This window comes from Misgurnus anguillicaudatus, chromosome 1, assembly GCF_027580225.2.
Source record: "Misgurnus anguillicaudatus chromosome 1, ASM2758022v2, whole genome shotgun sequence".
NCBI classification, from domain to species: Eukaryota; Metazoa; Chordata; class Actinopteri; order Cypriniformes; family Cobitidae; genus Misgurnus; species Misgurnus anguillicaudatus.
The window spans coordinates 14,552,778-14,566,627 of record NC_073337.2 but is presented as its reverse complement, the minus strand read 5'-3'; the positions used below and the strand labels follow the sequence as shown (position 1 = coordinate 14,566,627).

The 13,850-nt window shown below is 36.2% G+C and overlaps 2 long non-coding RNA genes across 2 annotated transcripts in view; both read right to left on the bottom strand.

Moving 5' to 3' along the window:
* LOC129432346 (uncharacterized) overlaps positions 1-782 on the bottom strand; it is a 43,285-nt gene extending 42,503 nt beyond the window's left edge. The window contains exon 1 of the long non-coding RNA XR_012369287.1: positions 698-782. This is a non-coding gene — a long non-coding RNA (uncharacterized lncRNA). The remainder of the gene's footprint in view (positions 1-697) is intronic.
* The window catches only part of LOC129423716 (uncharacterized), a 611,574-nt gene that overhangs the window by 442,045 nt on the left and 155,679 nt on the right, over positions 1-13,850 (bottom strand). The gene's annotated exons all lie outside the window — the stretch shown is intronic.

Here is a 13,850-nt window from a genome sequence, read left to right as displayed (position 1 = left end):
ATTTGACATAACCTTACTCAATTAATATAAAGATATCAAGGTACTCTTCTGTACATCGGCATTGAGGTGGTTAAGTATCAATGTCATGGAGGTGACACCAACAAATTGCTTTTACAGCGTGAGGTTTTTTGGATTTATAGACAAATGAGGACTTTGATATTCATCCATTTCTTTAAAACACAAAATATGTCTTTTTATATTAAATGTTTTATAAACATTAACAATTATTAATTGATATTATTCATTAAATCCATTAAGAATTGTGTTCTTGTATTTTGCATAGCTTTATGGTATGCATAGCTGCATAGCTAGTCGACCCAGAGTGGTCTACTTGTTGGCAAGTAGTTAAGAAGCATGTGGCGCACTGCAGCAAACACAGATCCCATGCTAAGGACCAGCATCCAAACCGAACTGTAGTCTATGTTGGTCACCAGCAACACTAAGCATTCTTATCTGAATAATTTGTCTGTGAAGTCCTGGCTAAAGTATCATAATTTAAAAATGAGATTATGAGCATCAAAGTTTGACTTTACTCATTGATTTCACTTTGATTTTAATCTTTGACATGGCCTTACTCAATTAATATTAAAGATATCATTGTAGAAAACTGTAAATCACAAAAATATGACATTAGCTGGATTTTCACAGACAGGGTCACATATGAGCCTGACACTCTGTTTTAGGTGGATTACTGTACCTGATTGTCATACAGCTGCAGATAGGATATCAGATCCTCTGATTGGCTGTGTCTCTATTGCATCCGTTGCTAGTGGGAGTTCTCTGTAAGAATAAGACATTTGAATATTAGATAGTAATATTTAAATGCAAAGTCTGCCCCCAACGCTCCAAAAGTATTAAAAGGTTTATTATAAAAAAGCTATCGCGTTGAGTTAGTAGTGATGTTTTCGAGCACGCAGGCTCTTCATCAGATAAATAAACAACACTGATGTACCAATCTTTATGGTCCTACCTCCAAGTGATCAAAGGTCACATGACCATACAATATTAGCACGGTAGTGGTAATATTACAGCAGGACATTAAGGAGAAAAACAAAGAAAAAAAGAATAAATAAATGAAACCAAACATTTAAGCTATATGCAAAATACAAGAATACAATTTTTAATGGATTTAATCAATAACATCAATTAATACGTGCTAGTGTACATAAAACATTTATTATAAAAAAATTAATATATTGTGTTTTAAAGAAATTGATGAATATTAAAGTTCTTATTTAATCCTCTAGGGGACAATGTGTCTATAAATCCAAAAGACCTTAAAGCAATTTGTTGATATCACCTCCGCAACGTGGATACTTACCTCAATGTCGATGTACCGAAGAGTGGAAATTGAATGTCTTGAATCTGGACTTTTTGGATCATGATGTCTAACTGAACATCGATGTTCACGCGAGGTACACATTTTCAGAGGTTTGCTAGTTTTACCAATATAACATACTGTAAACCAAAAGGGCAATGCAACAGGTAAATGACATTAGCTGTCTTACTCAAAATAATACCTTGAATATAATTTTTTTGTGTGAGGTGTAAAGGTCAACGTCTTACATGTGAAATTACACGGTTGACAGTTACCACATCTGTAATTCCCAAGAAATGTATTCTTTTATTTTGCATGGCTTTATGTATGTATATATATATATATATATATATATATATATATATATATATATATATATATATATATATATATATATATATATATATATATATATATATATATATATATATATATATATATATATAAAAAATTGATTTATATTTTCTTTGTTTTTCTCTTTGGTTAATGTCATTGCTGTGATATTATTACCATGCTAATATTGTATGGTCATGTGACCTTTGATCACTTGGAGGTAGGTCTATAAAGATTGATACATCAGTGTTGTTAATTTGTCTGATGAAGAGCCTGTGTGCTCGAAAAGTCACCAACGCTATGCGACAGCTTTTTTAATAATAAACCTTTGATACTATTTGAAGCTTTGGTGTTGCCGACTTTGCATTTAAATATTTTTCTGCTTGTTTTTTGGTTCAGTTGAGAATGATGTGTGCTTTTGCCTGCTTTTTGAAATTCGATAATAAAGAAATCAAGTGAGGTGGGATCACAGTTTTGTTGCATTAACCATACATTAACCATGGGTTTCAGATCCATTATATGTGGGTGGGACAGACCCAGGACCATTTTCACTTGGCTGAGTCCATATTTGAACTTCATTTCGTGTTTTTACTAGTTTGGCCTGTTGCGCTCCTACAACACAACAGGGTAAACAAAGCTTTTATGCCATGAAAGCAATTGTTTAATTAAAAGGCACCAGAATACAAGAAAAAGACATCTACTCCAGCAATTTTTTTGGACCCACCCACATGCATTTTGCCTTTCGACTCCCATGACATTACCTATTTAACAAACATTGCTCTTCCATCATTTACGAATGAAAGTATTTGTTTTAAATTAACCGCTGAACCTTTTAAACTTCATGACTTTTAAATTTAGTCAAACAGACAGTTTGTGTGGTTTGTTTTTGCAGTAGATTTTTTTGCAAACTGATTTTATCAACAACCAATTTAATAAAAGCTAAAAATACAGTTAAGGAACAAAATTAAGTGGTACAATAATATATATTTTCCAAACTCCCTTGTCCTCTGCAGGGTCATGGGGGCACATTGATATAAAATAGTATAATAAAGAACGACTGTATTTTGTCTTTGGTTTTATCAGAGTTCATTCAATCAGATTTGAGGGTCAAAGCTATCTGTTTTATAATTAACCCTTTCCTCCTGATGGAATGATAAACGATTAATGATTGTGCGGTATAAACTATGCACCCCCCCACAAAACATTGAGTAGATTGCTAAAGTTTATTGTTTACATAGTTTATTTTTATAGTTCTGGAGTTGTGTTGTTTCTATTCTCTGAGGGATAACAGAGACTGATTCCCCCATTACAAACACACACAAACGCAAACGTGTGTGATAGCACATCACAAGTTAAAGTCTTCAACTGTAAATCTCTGACAAAAGCAGGAAAAATACAGAGTTCCGTTCCACCTCTTCCTCTTTACTCCTGTCGTTTTCTGTATGAATTATGTGGGTGTATTGTTTGTTGTTTGCAGATGTAAATGTATGTGTGTGAAGGATTAAGGACTTCTCTCATCTCGGAGCAGATAGCGGTGGGCCGCCCTGCTGGATTTTTCTGTGACAATGGCAATGCATCACCTCATACACATACTTTAATCTTTTATATACCATACACGCAATCCCGGTCGCTGCATCTTTCAGATATAGCTGTGCTTGTCAAACGGGTGTGCGTGTGTGATTTCTCCTTTCCCATCTTTAAGAGTTTAAGTTTTTCGGAGATAAAGAGAAGTTTGTGGGCAGTAAATGCTCTTTTTTATTTACATAAAACTTGACCGCTTTTTATGCACTTGTGTTGGTGAACTTCTTGCATCCAAGTACACTCGAATGAGAATAAGACTTTTTGAAGTTGGCTGGTGTAATGTGCATTTAGTACAGAAGCAAACCAACAAAGTTTTTGACAATTTCAGCCAAAAAAATATAATGTCATTGGCTAGTGTTAAAGAAGCCACTTTGAATCACAATACTGTAAGCTTGTATCTTGGCATACTGCAGTTTTTAAAAAAAATAATGTCAACTTGAATATCTGAATTTATAATATTTAGTTTATTTGTGCAATGTATTCATTCGTTATATTCATCTTAGCTTTATAAAAAAGTAAAAAACAAGTATCATAAACTTGTTCCACTTCTGAAAGTATATTTCTTTTACACTGGTGTCATGAAGGCTGCTTTTGTAAAGTTACTATTTGCTGCAAATTTTGATATGAAGCCCACTCTTTATTTAGTCGATTCCTGGTGGATAAAATCTGGACCTTTGATTATTATATTGTTATTATTTATTAATCATATAATATGATTATTATGAGTGGCATTATGCACCATTTTTTAAGGGGGCACAGTGTGCACAGCTCACAGAAATTTGTACGTAAACAGACATAAGAAATATTATAGAGCGTCTTTTCCATGGCACTTAACAATCTGAGCCTCCCTTCCTTCATGTGAAAACCACTAAAATAAATGTCAAATACTTGAATTAATTCAATCAGAATAATGACATATTGGCATCATACACTCTGAAAATGTCTGGGTTATTTTTGACCCATAATGGGTAAATATTGGACAAAACACATGCTGGATCAAAAATGACCCAATGTTGGGTTGTTGTTATGCAACCATGGGGTATAATAACCCAGCAGTTGGGTTAAAATAACCCATCATTGGGTCAATTTTTAACCCAGCATGTGTTCTGTCCAATATTTACCCAATATGGGTCAAAAAATAACCCAGACATTTTTCGAGTGTATTTACATCTGAAATGCCGCATTTTTTATATACAGCAGGGAAATAAGTATTTGACACATCAGCATTTTTATCAGTAAGGGGATTTCTAAGTGGGCTATTGACAAAAAATTTCCATCAGATGTAGCCTTCAAGCCGAATATTGAATTCATATAAATAAATCAGAACATTTAAGTATACAAGTTGAGTCATAATTAGGGCTGGAACGACGCGTCGACGTAGTCGATTACGTTGATTACGTAATTACGTCGATTTGCTGGAAATGCGTCGATGCGTCGCATTGTTTACGTTTTAAAATGAAGGCGGCTTCAGCTCCGACCGGATAATACAAGTGTTATACCAAACAGCCAGAACGTGATCAAAAGTGTGGGAATACTTTAAGCAGAGACCAAATAAAACACATACTGTGTAAAACTGAAATGGCATACCACAGCAGCGCAACATCTGTGCACGATCATCTTAAAACAAAACAACCTGGAGCTCTCCGACCTCAAAATGACGCGATGGCAGCGTAAGTATTTGAATTTTTACAGTAAGTTTTTATACAACAATAGAATCAATGCAGGCATATATGGTGCTTAATACAGCTGTGTTTACATCTTAGTTTAATACGAGCTGCGAGACGCCTGACAGACACGACATTGCATCGCGTCTGGGCAGTATGTTGAAACAGTAAATAAAGAGCGGGACATGTTTAACTTTTTATATTAAGAAGTTATGAAATAATAAGTTACTGTTACACTGAGATAGGCATGTGCCCGCGTGCACTGAAAGCCAGCTGGCAGCGCGGAGTTCCCATAGCTTATTTTTTGCTATGTGCGCAGATATTATAAAAGCTCGTCTCGTTAGGTATTCCTGACATGCGTTTATTTAAAGTAACAGCAGCGTAAACGCCGTTTATAAAATATTAGAAGATCATACTAACTAAATTTGTATTTACCCGAGACTTAAGAAAAGTTAAATGTTAAAGTTGATGCTAAATGAGAATGCAGTAACGTTACTACTGATAGTAATAATATTAACTGAGTAATATATGCTGAGTAAATGCATGTACTAATCATAAACTAATGAAGAGTCATCATTAAGTACAACATGACATGTTTTTTAGTTAATGTATTAATAAACAATGATTTCATGTGAGTCATTTTGTAGTTAATGATGACTCTTCATTAGTTTATGATTAGCACTAGGGCTGGAACAATAAAGAGCGGGACATGTTTTTATATGAATAAGGAGTTATTATTCAGTTTGATTTATTTTTATTTTACTTCTTTAATATTAATATATTTTATTTGTTTAAGGTGAATAATGCCCCTTTTGCACTGTTTATGTTAGGCTGAATTAATGTTGGACTTGTTTTTATGTGATTTGTTATATTTTCCTTGGCACTGGCACTGTTTGTGTATTTGTTTAATTAAGAAAATGCTTCAATAAAATGTTGGCATTAATAGCAGATGTTACATTTATTATTTGTAAAAAAAAATCTTTAGACTATTCGATTAATCGAAAAAATAATCGATAGATTAATCGGTTGAAAAAATAGTCGAAATTTGCAGCTCTAGTCATAATAAATAAAGTGAAATGACAGTTGTTAATTGTGCAATTAATGCCTTTGCACAACAACTGCATTATGTTACAGTAGTACATTAATGTACATTTAAATCCATAAAGTATATAAACAATGAAAATGACAACAGTCACATGGTTGATTTTAACATTCAATGCTGCAAAAGCAATAATGATGTAACACTTTTGCTTTAATTTCAACTTTTTCTATTAATTGCAAATATTACAAACTTTAAGAAACATGTTTATATAAAATTATTAGAGGAACACATTTTTGCACTATAAATTTGACCTCATTTGTGACTGCTGTTAGCATGTGATTCCGCACCCTTAAGGCCCTATCTTGCACCCAGCGCAATTGACTTTGTCAGTGACGCATGTATCATTCATATTTTGCACCGGCGCACAGCGAGTTTTTCCCTCCACAGACGCACGTGGGCAAACTAGGGAATGAACTTGCGCTCCCTGGGCGGTTCAGCGCAAAAAAAGAGGCGTGTTCCGGCGCAAACCATCACTGATGCTATTTTGCAGTTTCAAAAAACAATTGCGCTACTAACCAAAAAAAAACTAGCCTAAAGTCAGTGGCGCGTTGCGTGTAGTTCATTATGCTATTTTAAGGGCTCATGCTTGACCATAATGTATAGCGTGCACAACGCGCACACACTTTGCTTATCTAATCTACACAGATGCAACAGTTATTTTTGCAAATCATAAATTGTTACAATAAAAAATATTAACACATGAGATAAGAGAAATCATAGAGGTGAGCATTGTGGTGATAGTTTTTATGTATTGTGTGGCTGCGTTAAAAAATTCTCATGCAAATAACGATTAAAATATTTTCATAAGTTTGTTGTGTGGCTGTATTACGTTTATTTTATCTAAATAATAATTAAAATGTTTTCATAAAAAACCTTAATGTATATGAACTTGATTTGTAAGTGTACTTTGGGGTTGGACCTTGCTTGCGTTTCCTATTTCAAAGCCCCCAAACCCTTTCAGCGGTGAGGGTGGACGCAGCGATGTCCTCTGCTGGCGTCAGGTCATGTGTAGAGGCAGATCCACCTCCCGTTACACGGCGTGCCCCATTTATGCTGGCAAGCTTGGGATTCCCCCGTCTCCTGATATCATTGTAGCGGATGCCAGCTGATGAGACAATTGTGGCTATATTTCCTTTCACGCCTGTTTAACCGACGCTGATTTGTGCGGGTTTCTCCCAAGTCCCATCCCCATACAAAACAACTTCTCTGTCTTTGACTGCTCTTACAAGAACGGAGGTCTCCTCGGCTGTGAACCGCTCCTGGTGTGCGCCTGGTAAATCCGTCATTATAATAGCAACCGGCCATGGAACTTGCGCCCTTGCGTTTAAAGGGAATGTTGGATAGTGTTCTGATTGGTTTATTTGACGTTACGCCCAAACCACACCTATGAATAATGAACCTACTTCAGACTAACCCCTTATTGATTTGCGCCTCGCGCAAGAGTAATTTCTCCCGCCGGGAAAATAGCAACACCGCCCAAGATCCGCCCACAAAGTCACCTGCGCTTTGCGCTTCGCACTTGCGTTTCAGATCGTTAAAATAGGGCCCTTAGTGAACTCTGGCATTGTACAAAGATAAATCTAAAAATCTGTTAATATAAAGTCGAGACTGTCACATTTTGAACCGTACATTTTCTACACAGCGGATGTTTACTGCATGGTACTGGGCTTTGGAATTGTTGTGAGCGTTTCTGACGATGTTTTAATTCTTCAGATTGCAAAATGTAGCAGCAGGGAGCCTGCGACCACACACAGATGCTGATGAAGGCTGCGACTGCGCTGATGACGTCTGCGACTGCGCTGTTGCGTCTGCAGCACCTTTCTTATTAATAAAGTAACATGTAACATGATTAAACCCCTATCAAAACAATGAAAATCTCTGAAAAGTGACATGGTGGCCGCACAGAACCGATAATAATATGCATGTTAACGCTTTCCCCTCCATTGACAAGTAACAGATTAACAGACTTCCTTTGATTTTGAAAGTTGCATGCAAAATCCATTTGGCTCAACATCTGAATGGGCACGACGCCTCTGATTATTATTATCATAAACATTACTTTAACTTAAGTGTGTGGGAACATAACTTGTGTGACATATAAAGCAGTATTGTACAAGTGTGTATAAATAAATACATTTTTCTGCAATAATAACATGATTGACTATAAAAAACTAAGACTTTTGCATGTCTTAGTAAGTTACATTGCAACACAACCCATTTCAAAAAATTTTATTGAAAAAGCAAAAATAATTACATGATTAGTTCAATGCCTTCTCATAGTAATTCGTACGTATTTTACGAGGTGGCTAATTCGTATTTTATCATACGATCACATTCATACATTTTTGTATGATTTGCCTTTGCCCCTGTGACATTTTGGAGTTAGGGGTGGGGTTTAGGTAATGTTGTTGTTATTATAATTGTGAGTTTTTGCATGATTAACACATTTGTATGAATTCTTGTGAGATCAGGCTGGTTAGGTACTTCCCACCACTATACCATTGCCTTAGTTGCTTTAGCTTACCAAATCTCTTGTAAGATTTACGGCAAGAGTTTCATGTAGGTCACCTCAATCTTATCTTCTTCCTTTCTCACTTTTTAAAACTAACTTTGTTAAAAAACTCAATACAATTACAATGCTTCCTAATAAAGTTGCCTTCAAAACTGGCCTAAATCAAAAGCATCCATTACCTGACAGTTAACACACCTGCTTGTACAACAGGAATCAAAACTAGGATTAGAATATTCCAGAATATAATCTTTCCAGAAACCAATCATCCTGACTGACACGTTTTTCTCATTGTGTCACGTACGTTGATTCAATAACCCTGTAATCATTGTTTCGTACAAAAATGTATGCGTACACACTCCTTGCACCGATAACCATGCGTCTGCGCGTCGAGGGATACGGAGGCATCTGTAACGGAACAGATAGGGGCGCACAAATACGCTTAGTTTCTGATAAAACGTTAAGACACTTTTCTCCTCATCAAATTTAATAAGGCACCTTCCCTTCACCGCAGGTAATTCATATCCCACACAACTCCGAAGAAAGGTAAACATATCTCATAGGAACTGACTCAAATCCTGACAGGAATTTCAAAGTGACAATAAGAAATACTCTGAATAATAGCATAAACAGATTTCTAATAAAATACCACTCAATTGTTTGTCAGTTCAAAACATTTGTGTCATATGATAAACGCCAATCAGAAATACTCAAAGTGGCTGAGCTGAGACGCAAACAACGTCAACCATTTGTTTAGCGTCAGACATTGGCCTTTGTGGCAGCTGGCTTACCTGCACCATTGTGACAATGTCTATTCTCGACACCAAAGGAGCTTAATAAGACCACATTATGAGCAAAAAACATTGACAGTAGTGCATGTGAGAGATGTTTCTACAATACATGTCCACAATGGGGTGAATGAATCGTTGTTTGTGTGCATCTGTGTGTGTGACAGGTGAAATACTGATCCAGGGAGGTGCTGTTGAGACATTAAGGGGGAAACGAAAGGTGGATCTAACTGGCGCATGGGCACAGTTGTGTTTCCCCAGTCTGCAATGGATTGGTAGGATTGAAATTTATATATTTATAAGTTTATATTAAGAGCATTTGGAGTATAACAAATATTTGACTGATGGGACGAAAAGGGTAACCTTTTACATGTAATACAAACTGACATTGTTATTATATTATGACAATGTAATAAATTTAGTATCATTTTTTTTTAATAACAGAAAACCTTTTTGTTACCTAAAATTATGTCAAATGTATGATTTGATGCAAACTATATTTATCTTTTTTTTTCTCTGGCTCCCGCTCTGTTGTGGCATAAGTCCAATGAGTGCTAAGATGTGGTCAGTGTTGACTGCCACTCCACCACAAAACCAAAATGGAGCAAAATTTCCCCCTTGCCAGAGAATGAGAGAGAGATACAGAGTGGGATTGAAATGGAGCGAAGAAAAGACAGCAAGACATCCATTGCAAAGCAACAGATGGGGTAACGTTTTGGAGAAGGAAAGTGGAACCCTGGCAAGACGGTGCAGGATGCAGCCAGTGTCGAATGCTGGCATTGGCACAAAGAGATTTCTTCTTCTTTCCAAAACACGGCGTAGAGTGGACCCTCTTCATGGCACAGACAAACGTGTGCTGACGCTGCGGAGACACTCGCAGCTTGATGCATCTGGCACCGAGCGAATGGTATTGTACCTTCGGCAAAGATCCGGCCAAGGAGGCCATACATGTGATATCCTGAGTTCTTTTGGTATGGAAAACATATTTTACATTTACAATACATTTGTTACATTTACATTTGTTACAAGGGTGAATGTTTACATTTATGCATTTGGCAGACGCTTCGGCTACTTTTTAGGGGGAAGTAGAAAGAAATCTTACAAATGATGTCCTTACATTTTGATCTGTGCAGTCGTTCACATGCTGTGCTTAAAAAAATGCATGAAAAACGCAAGGCGTGTAGGTTTCTGTCACATGACCTGCGGTGCACTTGCGACATTATGAAAAATTGAAATGTTTTTAATTCGATGCAGTGTGTACGCGCCTAAAAGGATGAGCGCCTCACCTCACCTGTATGTTGCGACCGCGTCGCTTCCATTATGAGAGCGCATACCGTGCGCCTACATTTTAAATAGCAAACTTGAGCGCGCAAAAGACGCAATATGTAAATCATTTTTAATCAGAGAGAGCACAAACCATTTGATATTTGAGATGAAATAAAACTTACCGCTGAGTTACAAGACAAATGCTGTTGTTATGTTTAATATAAAGTTTAAACTGCGTTGTAAAAATTATTTTTACAATTTGCATATTTACAGCTTAAATTATCTAATATAAATTTTTTAACATTTAAAATCATTTCGCAGAATTCCGCAGATTTTTCAAAAAAAAATTCCACAGAAAAAGCAAAAAAAGTCTGCAGAAGCCGGAGCCACGTCTTCCCTCTCTTGCGCACAGTCTCAATCTCAGCTGCCTTCCTATTACGAGGTGCTAGACTGTAAAAAATGCGCTACACATGGCATTTTAAAAACCGGACAGTTTATTTATAGTTTGAATACAGATATTTCAGTCATGTTTAAATGCATATTCGAATATCGAATAAAAAGTGACAGCCCTACTAAAGACCAGAGCTATATCCACACTAGGGCTGTGAAAAACAATCGTGCAAATGCGCGTTTTCCAAATGAATGAATTTTAATAAATTACGGTGAAATGCCGCCACATCCATTGTGCCACAGAAGACGTTGCATTACAAACGCTATTCCAGGAAATACTTAGAGGCATATTTATATCGCTGTTCTTCAAATTGTTTCAGGTGTTTTCATTATAATAAAGAATATTTTGTATGATTGTGTTGGACGAGCGTTTTTTTAATTGCAAGTTATAAACTCAACTTGACTCAAACTCACACTGATTTTAGATTGATAAGGACTTCCTACTGATCACAGAGCTGTAGTACATGCACAAGCTCTGCAGGAAACACAGAATCAGAGCCTTGCGCTTCAGAATCGATTTCAGACAGGCATTTTTAATGGGGAACGTGATGCATCGATACACAGCTAATCCACACAGACCAGAAAACAGACATTAGACTGATTTCCTTGCAACCACTACAGCAAAATACATGTACTGTAATAGGAAGCTGCAGGCATGACGTATTTTTGTAGGCCAACCCGAAAGTTAGCGTCACATGTATTCTCCCTCGCAAGAAAGTCAATGGGATATTTCCTAAACTTTTGGATTATCATAAAAATAAGTGTTTTGAAGATAATCTTCACAAATAAGCACAACTTTCATGAATTTTGAAGTCTAAATACATTTACCAGAAATTAAAACTAACTTTAGGCTATAAGCGAACTGCACCATGGTCATTTGACTCCAACGTCATCACCGCCAAGCTTCTGACAACTCTCAAACTTTTTTAAAAACATGATTCTAAATAAATGCCAACATATTTCTGAGTATCGCCTACAAAAATACGTCATCCCCGCAGCTCACTATAGCAATCACTCAATACACCACCAACTGCATAGCAACAACCTGAAAAAAGAGAGAATCGAATCTCAAATGTGACAAAAAATGAGAAACAAATAAGACAATAATTGACTCACAGAAAGGGTAGGATACAATGCATCTGCATTGTGTTTTTGCTTTGGAACTTTTGGAACACAAAAAAATTAAATCATACAAATACTTAATTCGATTTTCATTCCTCATTCCTGAAACAGTTGAGATGCCAAATAAATCTCCTTAGTTATTTACAGAGAAAAACTCACAGTATACCAAAAGCACGAAGGTCTGTCTGAAAAGGTGACAATGACAGGATGCAGAATGGATGAATGTGACAAAGACAGATGTAGGGAACAACCGATGGATTAAACGACCAAAACCTCTTGAGCCAACTGGCAGCCAGATTTTACAGTGTTTAGGAACTGTAAATTCAGTGAAAGAGTGTGTGCAAGGCAAGCTATACGACAGTATTAGTGCTGTACTGTATATACTACAAAGTACTATAGTAATTAAGAGTGAGCATGTGTGATTGATGTAATAACTGAGTGTGTATGCAGCGCGTGTGTGTGTGTGTGTCATTTGAGAATAGAGTCTTGCTAGCATGAAGGAGTGTGGGAGAATGGAAAGGCTCTTAGTGTAGGAATGTGAAGGATGTTATATAAACACATTATCGACCGTACCCACTGACACACACACGCGTGCACACATACACACACTTCTCTGGCGCCAGCACACACTGCATTAGCCGACATTTTGTACAAACCCCCCATGACTGCGAAAAACTGAGACCGGACCTGTAGCTGGGCTACGTCACTGTGTTTGGGCCTGTCGTGTGTGTGCGTTTGTGTGATAGGTCAAGTCCTGGGCCAACAGAAGCATGTCATGGTCAGAAACTCACTGATGTTGGAGATCATCTATTGGGGTCGCTTAATTCAAACCCCCTCTCCAAAAAAAAATTCTGTATTGCTAAACGCCAGACAGACATGACACAACATACTGTAGATCGGGTTTTCATCGAGAGAATGACTCAAGCAGTCACATTCATTTAAATCTAAAGTATTGTTAAATCCATTTGCTTTTGGCTGTATGATTGAGATACAGTGTGTGTGTTCAGAAGATGGTGTATACAAATCTGGTGAATCTAACTCAAGACCGCATCCCATGTTTCTGTATACACACAATGAATTATGCTGAGGTTTCTCATCCAGACTCAATAACGATCAGATTTCTGTCTATAAACTTCAAACCCAACCATACTCTTCAAAATGCCCCACAGCATTCTGACAGACAAACTCATTGCAATCAAACTTCTTAAAGAGGCAAATTCTTTACTTATATTTATATAAAGTTTTAATAAAATATTTAAAAAATCAAAAGCATCTTTGTAAGAAATTAATGTTAATCAATGCTTTAAATTAAAAGTTTACAATTAACTGATATATTATACATGCATGGCCGTAGCCAGGGTTTGAAAAATACAGAGGTCCAGGGTGGGGTGTTAAGAGTTAACAAATGCTATTCCAGGTGAAAAAAGTACACATAAATAAAATACACTTTTTAACTACACTTAGTAAATGTACTATTTTCATGCACTCATTTTGTGGCTTAAATATCACATTTGTTTTTGGTACTTCTTACAATTAAGTTAAGAACATCTAAGTGTTATTTTGAGACATCATTTATTTCAATAAAAATATAGTTGGTACTGGTATTCTTACTTTTTCAGGTAAACTGAAGTACTGCTCAAGTACAACTTTACTTTTAATAAGTATATTTGTAGCATAACTTTACATATCTTACAAATGTACTTAAGTGGTTTAAGTA